This window comes from Diorhabda sublineata, chromosome 4, assembly GCF_026230105.1.
Source record: "Diorhabda sublineata isolate icDioSubl1.1 chromosome 4, icDioSubl1.1, whole genome shotgun sequence".
In the NCBI taxonomy this organism is placed as follows: Eukaryota; Metazoa; Arthropoda; class Insecta; order Coleoptera; family Chrysomelidae; genus Diorhabda; species Diorhabda sublineata.
The window spans coordinates 20253561-20265666 of NC_079477.1; the positions used below are offsets into that span (position 1 = coordinate 20253561).

The 12106-nt window shown below is 30.8% G+C and overlaps 1 long non-coding RNA gene across 1 annotated transcript in view; it reads right to left on the bottom strand.

Moving 5' to 3' along the window:
* Positions 1-9634: 9634 nt before the first annotated feature.
* The window catches only part of LOC130442898 (uncharacterized), a 76587-nt gene continuing 74115 nt past the window's right edge, over positions 9635-12106 (bottom strand). The window contains exons 2-3 of the long non-coding RNA XR_008909804.1: positions 9867-9944; positions 9635-9647 (exon numbers count right to left, since the gene is read on the bottom strand). This is a non-coding gene — a long non-coding RNA (uncharacterized LOC130442898). The remainder of the gene's footprint in view (positions 9648-9866; positions 9945-12106) is intronic.

The window sequence follows — 12106 nt, forward strand, 5'->3', positions numbered from 1 at the left end:
ACGAAGTACTTCATATCCTGTCGAGTTTTTAAATTTCCTTGAACTTCCAGGTGTACCGTCACATAAACTTCAATTAAAACTAAATGTACCAGTAATGCTGATGCGCAATCTAGATGCTCCTCAGCTATGTAATGGAACAAGGATTCGTATAACAAAATTGGGGCAGAATATACCTGGTGCTACTACTTAAACAGGTGTCAGCAAGGGAGGAAGTGGTATCATACCTCGGATTCCGATTATTCCAACTGACCTTCCTTTTCAATTTAAAAGAGTTCATTTTCCGGTCAAGCTAGCTTTGCTGCTACTATAAACAAAGCACAACTGCAGATAGCAGGAGTGCATTTAGAAAAACCATGCTTCTCTCATGGCCAACTATATGTAGCGTGTTCACGTGTATCTAATGCCCGGAATTTACACATATTTGCACCCAAAGAAAAAACTCTAGATTAATACTCAGCATCTTTTTAATTGTTAGAATTCAAAACTATTTATTGTTGTTACAGGAAAATATATTTTAACATTTGTTATTGTATTCCAATAAAGCATGTTTTAAAACGATAATACTAACCAAGCAATAAAATAAAGTTATCATATTGATATATTTCTATTATAATGATTTCAGATAATTATTTAATAGATTCGATGCGAACGAAGTCGCGGGTAAAAGCTAGTATTATATAATACTAATATCATATTTATTGAAATAATTCTATATTTTTTGGGGAAGTCTTGTACATATGACAAGAAGAAATGTTTTATGTTTTGATGTTTCATATCTATTTTCTTTCTTAATTGATTATAGTTGTCTGTCCTTTTCTTGATCATGTTATTTATCATTTTTCGGATAATTATTCTCTTTCAATGCAGTTTTTGCTTTTTGAATTGCTAAGCATCTAAATTCAGGATCTGATAGTTGAATAGATCTATCAGACGAACTTATTACCACTGATCTCTTTTGTGATATAGGATGACATAAATTGAAGTTCAAATATCTTGATCTAGATCAAGTTTGCTGAAGACAGTTTCCTCAAGATCTTCCATTAATAATTGTGCTACAACACTTGATATAGAAGCTCCCATAGCACAACCATCAATTTGTTTATATATTTCATTTAGATATTTGCAGTATGATGTTCTAAGCGTAAAGTATATAGCTTCTATAAATTCTTTTTGAGGTATTTCTGTATACTTTTTTATTTTGTCCCATTTTTTTATAAATATATTTTTCACAATTGTAATTTTTATATTTATATTTTTATATAAAGAAACTACGAAATAAATACATATTTATTAGGAATTTTTATATTTTCAATTTTTTCTTTGAATTTTCATGTGGCTTTGATATAGTATTTGTCCTGGTAAAAAATTTATTAAATAATTGCATAATGGGGTAAAAGGAGTTTAAATACTTGAAACAATCGATCGAAATGCATGTCAGATTTGTGCAGTTTTGGCAAACCATATGGTTCAGAGGCATTGTGAATTGTCAATTTGTTTTGCAACTTATTTTCTTATTAGAGTATTTGATTCGGTAATAGATAGTTGTATAATTTGAAAAATAAACCTAGATGAAGCGTGATTTTGATAATCATGCTTTAAGCGACTATTTGTAACTGTGTAATATGGGATAATTTTAATTTTAGAAATAGATAGTAGATATCAACTTATCTTCTTACATCTGATTGGAAAAATTCTTAGTTTTTTTTGTTTTACAATTTTGTGGAGGATACTTTCCTAATTTTTCAAACAACATATCAATATCAAACCTCAAATATAACTAAAACCAAAAAATTTATCAATGAAAATAGAAATCTCAAAATTTTGTGATCAGATAAATATAATGAAACGCTTATGGAATTAGAATATTATAATAATAAAATGATGAAATTATTAAATGAATGGACAACAAAAAATGAAACAAGACCCTACGAATTCTTATCAAAAATAAAATAAAACACCTTTTTACTTCGCCCTCAGTTGCAAAAAAATTGACATTGTCCTCTAAAATGCTATAAATTATACAAAAGACCTAAATAATTTAAGTATCATTTATATCTCTATTTTTTAAATTTTAATAAAACCACGAATAATTCAATCGATGACTGTTACATATTTTTGAGATGTAAAAACTAAATAAAAATTAATTTTTCTTGTTAAAACAGATTTCTTTTTTGATTTTATTATTATTTTGATATTCATAATGAACTATTGATCAATATAAAGACGCAAATTGTCAGTGTCAAATTATATGTTGATAAAGACTGAAAGTAGTCGAAATATCAAATTTTTATCTGTTCTTCAAAAATTAAAAAAAACTAATTTAATAACAGAACAGACCTAAAATCAAGACGATTTCGAAACATAAACATAATTTATCTCAACCGATGAGTTGCTGTTTCAACAGAATCACAGTGCGAGGATCTCATTAGCATTTTTATATAAAAGTATTTTCTCACACATTTTTAGTCAGTCAGTTGTGGTCAATTACAATCACGTATTTGAAAAATGTTGTAGAATGATGTTTTTAAAAAGGTATTTTAAGTTAATAATTTGAAAGTAGCGCAGTCATTAGGATATTCGGGATTGATATGTATCTAACGCGTATTTTGTACTGGTGGAAGTTTAGACGCAGCGGTTCTTAACCTATGGGTCGGGCTGAGTCGAAACAAAAAAATTAGTAATACACCAAATAATAAGTAATACCAACACCTCCTAGAAGAGTTATTCCCTAATACAATGTTTCGGTTTTACCGCTCTTCGCGAATGGCCTTCCCGGAAGTGACGTCCAATTCCTGTCCTGAAGCTTTCTCTTCTAGGAGGTGTTGGTATTACGCACCCCATTGCTTTGCATGCGCGCAGACTCAGTAAACGTGAATACAAGCATTAATTATTATTATAATAGTAGAGTGATCAAGCTGCAGTGCGTATTGTAAAATTGTAATCACCCTAATAATGGCAAAACGTGAATACAAGGAAGCATTTTTAGAATTAGGTTTTACTTGCATTTATGATCGAGGAGTGAACAAGCCGCAATACGTGTTGTGCAGTGAAATATTAAGTAATGAATCGATGAAACCGAACAAACTTAAAAGACATTTTGATGCAAAACATAAAAATTTTTCCTTTGAGGGAAAAGATCGTACTTTCTTCGACAGCGTTTGGATGTACCAAGTAGTAATGGTTTTATAAATTCTGCCAAACAAGCTACACTTGCTTCTTTTTATGTGGCTTGGCATATTGCAAGACAAAAGAAACCCCATAATATTGTTGAATAACTTATAAAACCTGCTGCCATTGACATGGCACCTATCATGTGGGGAGATGAAAGTTCAAAGAAATTACAAAAGATACCATTATCAAATGATACAATTCGTTTTACGAATTAATGATATGTCATTTGATATTAAGAATCAACTTATTTTTGCTATAAAAATTGCTGGTTTATTTAGTATTCAACTGGATGAAACGACGGATGTAAGTAAAGATGTTCAACTCATGGTTTACGTTCGGTATCCATGTTTAACAGATATACAGGAGGACATTTTATTTTTCAAACCAATGTCAACAACAACTAGAGGTGAAGATATTTTTCTTATGGTCGATTCGTTTTTTAAGGTGTTTCAGTATTTGCAGCTGCCATGACAGCATCTCAAAAGGGATTTTCGACGAGAGCAAAACAAATGAATCCACAAATTATATCGATTCATTGTTTGTTACATAGACAAAATCTTGCTTCAAAAAAATTATCATCCGAATTATGTATCGTTTCGGATGAAATTGTTGCGGTAGTCAACTTTATCAAATCAAAAGCTCTTAACTGTAGAATTTTCCGCGAACTGTGTATCGAATTTGGTGCAGAATACGAACATTTATTATATTATTCTGAAGTTAGATGACTGTCCCGGGGCAAAGTTGTTCAAAGAGTATTATCATTGCGGACAGAAGTCGAATTTTTTTGAGAGAAAAGGAACACCAATTAGCATCTAAATTCTCCGAGTTGAAGTGGATTACTCAAGTTGCTTATTTGTCAAATATTTTATTTGAAATAAATAATCTAAATACGTCTATGCAAGGACGTAATCATACTATTATTGAATTAACTGTAACACAGTACAAATATCAAAAAATAATCTGGAGCAACATGTTATCAATTTTATCAAAGAATTCATTTCACCAGGTTTCATGATTATTTCGAAAGCCCCGAATTGTACGAACCATTTTCAACAGTATTACAAAAATATTTTAAATCAAATTCAATTTGGCTGAAACGTTGTAACCCAAAATTAATGAATGTAGTAAGCCCGGAAGAAATCGAAACTATTATACAAAACTATCACGAAGGAAAAACTAATCACCAAGGAATAAATGAAATCTATTTGTGACTAACAGGAAAATATTGTTGGCCTAACCTGAATGAATCCACCAAACATTTATAAACGAATGTAAAACTTGACATCAGAGTAAATATGAATATTACCCCGACAGCTTCTAACCCTATCTAAATCATTCATTTAGATTCTTTGTCAATGGAACAAATAAAATCTTTAACAAAAATTTTGCTTTCGGAACAGAAGTAGTGGTTATTATTTTATTTATTATCTCATCAAATTCTTTTCTCGTTAAAACAAATAATAGCTGATAATAGCACTGAATTAAAAAATTTGCTGTTGTCAGAACTATTAAGCCTTCACAAAATTCAAGTTCATTTTACCTTTCCCAATCATATTCAATCTAATGGATAAATAAAAAGAATTCATTTAACACTAGTAGAACACATAAGATTCTTAAATACTCAAGGCTTCTCAAAAACTCCATTATAACAAAAATGCTATATGCCTGCCTACAACCGTTCGATTCATTCTAGCACAAAACCAATAGATGTTGTAAACGGACATTACTAACAATGACATTTATGATATTGATATAAATAAAATACTCCTAATGACTACATCAATAGTCATAAAGACAAAACAATATTATCTACTCAAAAATTAACTCCGACTTAATTGATCGAAAAAAAAAAATTGCTAGCAAACTTAATAACCACCGGGAGAAACCTGAAATGTTTAGGCCTTTTCAAAAGGTTTATATAAGATAACACATACGACAAAAACACGATAATAAATACACATTACCAGTAAAATTGAAAACTGTCAACTCAGCACAAAAAACAGCTTCAACTGAAAATAGGGAAAAGGACAATGGACAATTTAAAACGCCCCCTGAAGAAGACTTTTAAATTCAAAAAGGAAGATAAACATTATATACACTATTTTCAAAACTTAATAGTAAGATGATGAGTTAGAACATAGAAATTTATTATTTTAGATTTTCTGGAACTATGGAACTCCAGGATAAAATAATAATTATAAATCTAACTGACAATCTCGGGCTACTACCCCTCAAATAAGGAACTGTAAAAATTAAAATGTATAACTATGCACTTATACACTACTATGATTTCAACCCAATCATCTTAGAAATAAATAAATTACAAATTCAAGCTGCGAACATTAGAGTCTTGCCGACCAAACAAACATTACCCTAATAATCTATAAAATTATTGTAAATTGCTAGACTTCGCACAAGCTAAGATTGAAAATAAATTAATAAAAAGATCACCCCATCCCTCTAGAACAAAAAGAGGACCAAAAAATGGCTTAGGATCAATTTTCATATCTATCACTGGAAACTTTCGAACAATGGAGGAAGATTTGAAACCCTCATCAATAACCTACAAAATAATCAGAATAATTTGACTAGTAATATAAAAAATCAAAATTCATTGTCTGTCTCACTCATTGATAAATTCAAAATTTTATCAACAAACAAGCAAACAACGTACATTGTATACACAGTGCTTTTCAGATAAAAGTATCCACCTTTAATAACTTTTGTAATACTGGTATTTAGAAAAAATCCAAAAACACGTCAATTTATGTTGGAAGGGGCAAGCATTATGGCTTATTTAAACTTACTGGAAAAGCCACCCCCTCACCCCTAGCAGCATCCCCTTTATTTTTTTAAATTACTTTTCATATTTTTTATGTAAAATTTGGAGATACTCCTCTTTGAGCTGATTTCAAAAATGTATAATACTTGTAGGTTAAAGTGGTTAGTTTATGAGATAAACAATTTTTCTTTTAAGAGCACAAATTTTACTTATTATTTACTTTCACCTTATTTGCCTGTACTAAAATGGGTTGTACAACAGTTCAAACTCTTTAATCTTTTTAACTGTGCTATTTATTCTACTTAAAAAATCCAAACAACAAAAAACTCTACTTTTTATTAAAGTTTGACATTGTGAACTAGAATTTGTAGTCACTATTGATAGTGTAATTTGATACATTATTTATTTTGTTTCTCTGAAATGGTTTACTCTTTGCAAGAAAGAATTGAAATTGTAGGTTTATACTACCGAAATAATATTTGTGCAAGAGCTGCTGCTAGAATATTTAACGAATTACATGACGGAAGAGATGCAACTCATAAGTATGTAATTCAACTGATGGAGAAATTTACCACAACAGGGTCTGTTTGCAATAAAGTGCATAAGCGAGAGGGACTCGTAAATAACGAAGCAATCCAAGTGGCAATTTTAGGGCAAGTCAGCTTAGAGGCTCAACAACCCCAATCGTTGTCAACAATAAGTAGAGCGATCGGTGTTTCATCTTCTACAGTTTTCCGAGTTCTACATAAATTCAAGTACCACCCATACAAAGTTAAGTTGGTGCACGAGTTGAATGAAGATGATTTGGATAGGTAGATGGAGTGGCCACCTAGGTCACCGGATTTAACACCCCTAGACTTCTTTTTATGGGGGTATTTAAAAACAAAAGTTTATGCTACCCAACCAGAATCTCTGGATGATTTACGAGAGAGGATAGAAAATGAATGTCGACAATTAAATCCAGCCGTATTAAGCAATGTCAGAGAGTCATTTCAAAATAGATTATACCATTGTATGGAAGTGAATGGTACTCATTTTGAACACTTATTGTAACTTCATAATAAATAGCACAGTTAAAAAGATTAAAGAGTTTGAACTGTTGTACAACCCATTTTAGTACAGGCAAATAAGGTGAAAGTAAATAATAAGTAAAATTTGTGCTCTTAAAAGAAAAATTGTTTATCTCATAAACTAACCACTTTAACCTACAAGTATTATACATTTTTGAAATCAGCTCAAAGAGGAGTATCCAAATTTTACATAAAAAATATGAAAAGTAATTTAAAAAAATAAAGGGGATGCTGCTAGGGGTGAGGGGGTGGCTTTTCCAGTAAGTTTAAATAAGCCATAATGCTTGCCCCTTCCAACATAAATTGACGTGTTTTTGGATTTTTTCTAAATACCAGTATTACAAAAGTTATTAAAGGTGGATACTTTTATCTGAAAAGCACTGTATATTAGTTTAATTCATTCATTCATTCAGATTAATTCAGTACCAATCCACATTGAAAATTCGATTAAATTTGCAAAACTTCGAGTAATGCATCCGAGTATAATAAAGACTTCTGGTGTATTTGAACAATTAAAGAATTTGGAAAAAAGTCATTTGCCTTTAGAAATTAATTTCGACAAAATTTTACTTTACGAAAAATACACACATTTTTATAACACTCGCAAGAGATGAATCATCAACCTATATTAAAAAATAGGTAATTTATCTTGCGGCAATTATTTTTTATTTAGCCAAACAGCTCTTCATCTCACACTAGGTCGTGGTTCAATGGAAAAAAAGTTGATAGTTACATTCATTGTCTTCATCGCCACTGAATTTTTTATGACTTGGAATTTCGATTGTATGAATTATAGTATATTAAAATCTTGGTGGAATATAAACAAGTTCCACTGCTTAAAATATTATTTATGTAGGGCAGAACTAATTACTAATAAATATTTATGTAAAAAATACCCAGAAAAAATTTGCTGAATTAAAAATTGTACTTTACATTCTCTACCAGTTAATTTGGTGACCATTTAATCAATATCTCACTTAAATATTTGGAAGAAACTGATTAAATTAATACGACAATAAGCTTAAAAATCTACCAGGGATAATCCGAGCAATACACATTCAAATGGGTTATATATATATACGAGTATATGAATGTTGGTATGTATCCATGCCTACGCTTCTAAAATATATGTGCTATAATATGAATTAACAATACATAAGACAATAGTTTTGTGTACTTTCACTTTGCTCCAAATACTCACACTCCGAAATTTTCATTTTACTAAGTAGAAAAAAATACAATTAGCTTTTTGACCATAACTCCTTCAATTTTGATGCATAACTTATGAAAAACTATTTTAAAGGTAATTAAATGAGCTACAGCTTTTTTTATTACAATATATAGTGAAAAACCTTTTATTTTAAAACGGTCAAAGAGCTCGAGAGGGACTGTGATTGACTGTAATTTCATCATTATACTTTTATACGCATCTTTCATCATTTTTGAGATATTATAAAGAGAAGGTGGTTTGCTTAAAACTTTTTTTTGTCTTAAAATCGTGATTTTTTTGAAAAATATATGTTTCCTAAAGCAGCCAAGCTGCTAGAATCCATCAAACTCTTTATATTAAAGTTAATTCTAGACAATCTATGATTGACTAATTAATTTTGGCGGAAATTGCACTTATGAAACCCATCGATTTATAAGAAAAAACCATTAGATGTTCCTCTTATTTGCATTACAAATCACTCACTTTACGTGCAAAAGGTTTTTAACATTGGTCATTTAAAAGCAAGCAAAACAAAACCCTATTTCATTAGAATGTATAAAATGTATCTGCCCGCCTCTAGATGGCATTGAATACATTCATACATACATACGATTAAATTTCAGGCAAAATAAAAAACGACTTTAATCTTTAAGATTTCGCTTAACATTGCAATTAAAACACTTGATAAAAAACCGATTTCACAGTTTTTACCTGCTACAATTTTTTCATAATAAAATTTTCGTTAAAATGCATATTTTTGGAGATATTTGCAAAAAACCGATGAAAAACATAAAAAAATTCCGAATTTTCAATTACCAATAGCTTGAAAAGTATTGGGTTTTTTAAAAAACTATTATGGAACATTTTTCTCTCAATATCCGAGGTTATTTTGAGAAAATAATTTACACCAGCGAGAAGGGGTGAAAACCACCCCCAGGCTGGGTGCGGAGTTCAGATCACTTTCACTTTTGAAGTTAAGTTAAGATGAGCCTAATTCCAAAATTTCATGCAAATTGGTTCACAGTAAAAAAAATTCGGAGCAATAACGCTTCAATGACTGCATTAATTTTGAAGCACTAAAATGGGGGCATATCCCCAAATTTGAAGATATGAGAAAACTACGAGTGACAAGTGATCTTCTCGGCATCTCTTTAATCTATTCCCCAGCTGCATAGATGAACCACGTCCTATAGATATGATTGGTAGAACAAAAAAATGAGACAAACAACAGTTTTTTATTACATTCGCAAAAATACAAAATAAACATATAGATACATACATGTACGTGCGTATATATATGCTCTGGAGTTACGTAGTGTTTCACACTTCGAGAGAATGTGGATAAAGGTTTTGTTCTCTGCGCAACAAAATCTGCAGATTGCATTATTTGCTGAGTTTATTGCCTGCCAGTGCCCTAGATAAATACATCATTAATATACTATACTAGTTTTTTGTATTTTCTTGAGTGTTTGTATGCTATTGTAAACAAAAAATCACCATCTTTTAATCTCTCATCGACACCTTTCAAAACTGGATGAAATTATATTTATTATGATATTTAACAAGTCAGTTCGCTTTACAAACATATTATGGTTATCACAAAGAAGAAATTTATAGTTGTTACTTGTTTTACCTTTTCGTAGTCCTACTGGATGGTCTAGTACTTCATCCACAGCTTGAAAAGTTGAGGGCTAAGACACAAGTACAGTTTCTGTAACACAAAAAAATAAAATGCAGTATGAACCTTACACAACAGTTACATGTGTGAAAATTTAAAGGTTTACAGTCTCCAGCAACTGTTTAGATTATAATTTGTGATAATCTATTTTGGACCATTAACAAAAATAAAAAAAATTCCTCACTAGGAAAATGTAGCAATTCACCCTTCATAAACCCCAAACCTTTGCTATGTTGTTTTAAGCACAGAGAGCTGGCATTTTTTGGATATATTTCCAAATTTCTTTTTTGTTGCCCATAAAACCGGCCTTAGCTAGACAGATAGTCCTTAACTGAGCACTAGAAAGAAGAGCAAACCTAAAATAAGTACAACCACCACTTTCCTTGTAAATATGGAATGCAGATTAGTAAATATGTTCTTTGCAAATTTTATCTTTAAAACCTTTTAATACAACAACAACAAGCAGACATGATGAATTATGAAAAATATTAATGTTCGAGTATTCATCAAGTGTTCTGCGTTAGCAATAACGTTTCCAGTGGTTAGGGGAATCAGAACATGGGTCCGCAATAAGAATGATATAAATCCTCCGTCTTCAGATAGATCTGTATAGGGTGTGGATGTGTTATTCTTCATCTTCTTCAGTTTGGAAACATCTCGGCTTAGGTCTTGGGTTGGTGGTAGTATCATCAGCAGATTTTGTTGTTCGTTGATGTTTGCATCTAGATTTTAACTTAAAAATTCCAAGAGGAAGATGATCGTAATTGCTAAACTCAAAGGTGTGGACAGCTATAGGATTATTTTCTTGAGGTATTTGTTATGTTGATTTCTTCCATTCGATTTATTCTTTTAGGAGTTGGTGGACTTGTGTAATGAAATTTATTTTATGTTGATTTTTCCTGGATGAAATATTCCTTCGATTTTTATTCATTTCTGGAAGTAATAAAGGTTATCCTGAAATAATTTTTTCATGGTTTACAAATAGATTTCTCGGTGTTTGGAAGGTGCAGCTCGATGGTAGTTCTATGAAATAGGTACCTCTTAGAAATATGAAATAGGTGTCCTTGGAACAGAGAGTTTTAATTTTGGTTTCTTCCGCAAATAATGCAATGTAGTGTGCTCAATTTAAAGCTCAATTAAAAATTATTTCGTTTTCGACAATAATTACTGGCACTGGTACACATTTCGGATGATCTTCGGTTTGCAATTGCATCAATTGGTGGATGCATTCTTCGGATTTGATATTTACCATGGGCTTCTCGTTGCCTTGTATTACCAATTAAGGTTCATGTGGGATGAGGATCATTTTATTTTTTGTAGGAATAGAATATAGGTGGAAATATGTGTTTCAGGATTTACTAAGGGAAAGTGAATAACGAGAACAACTCGGTCATTAGAGTAGTAAGAGTCAACTGCTGAAATTTCATTGTTCGAGGATCATTTCCAAAAATTAACGGATCAATTACGTAATATTTTAATAATGTATCGACTATAAATCTATGTTATGAAGTATTTCTACTTACACTACACTCACAATTATACTGTCAGACGAGTATTTCGATAACCAAGTTATCGTCTTCAGAGACTGGAAGTAAACTAAAACCTAATGACTCGACTTACATGGTTTATAGTGAATTTTCCCAGCAATAAACCTTCTTCAACGAAAATTAATTCCAGCTTAGAAACCTCCTTGACTACTAAACTATAGAGTGGGTTGTAAGGAATTGGCCCTTTGTCCCTATTTAAGCTACTCTTACATTTAGCAATTTCAGTGCTCTCAAATACATCCAAAAATTTATCATTGGATACATTTCTTAACAATTTTACGTTATTAATATTTATGTCATGACTATGACTGGCAGCGTGATCGGTAATATTCGATTTTTCGGTTTGTCCATATTTTAAATAGCTATGTGCTCTTTAAACCAGACTATAACGGATCTCTTAGTCTGTGCAATATACTTCCCGTCATAATCACCACAGCTAATTTCATATATGTCACTCTTTTAATTTGGTACTTTATCGTTTATTTTTAGTTCTACAAGGATTTGATCAAGAGTATTTTTTGTTAAGAAATAAGAAGAAAAGTCATTAACGAATTTCTCACGTTCGGAACTTAGCTCATTCACTTTTTCTGTGATCTCTTTTTTGTTTTGTCTCATTAATGAAATACTATTATTTTAATCGTCTAAGAT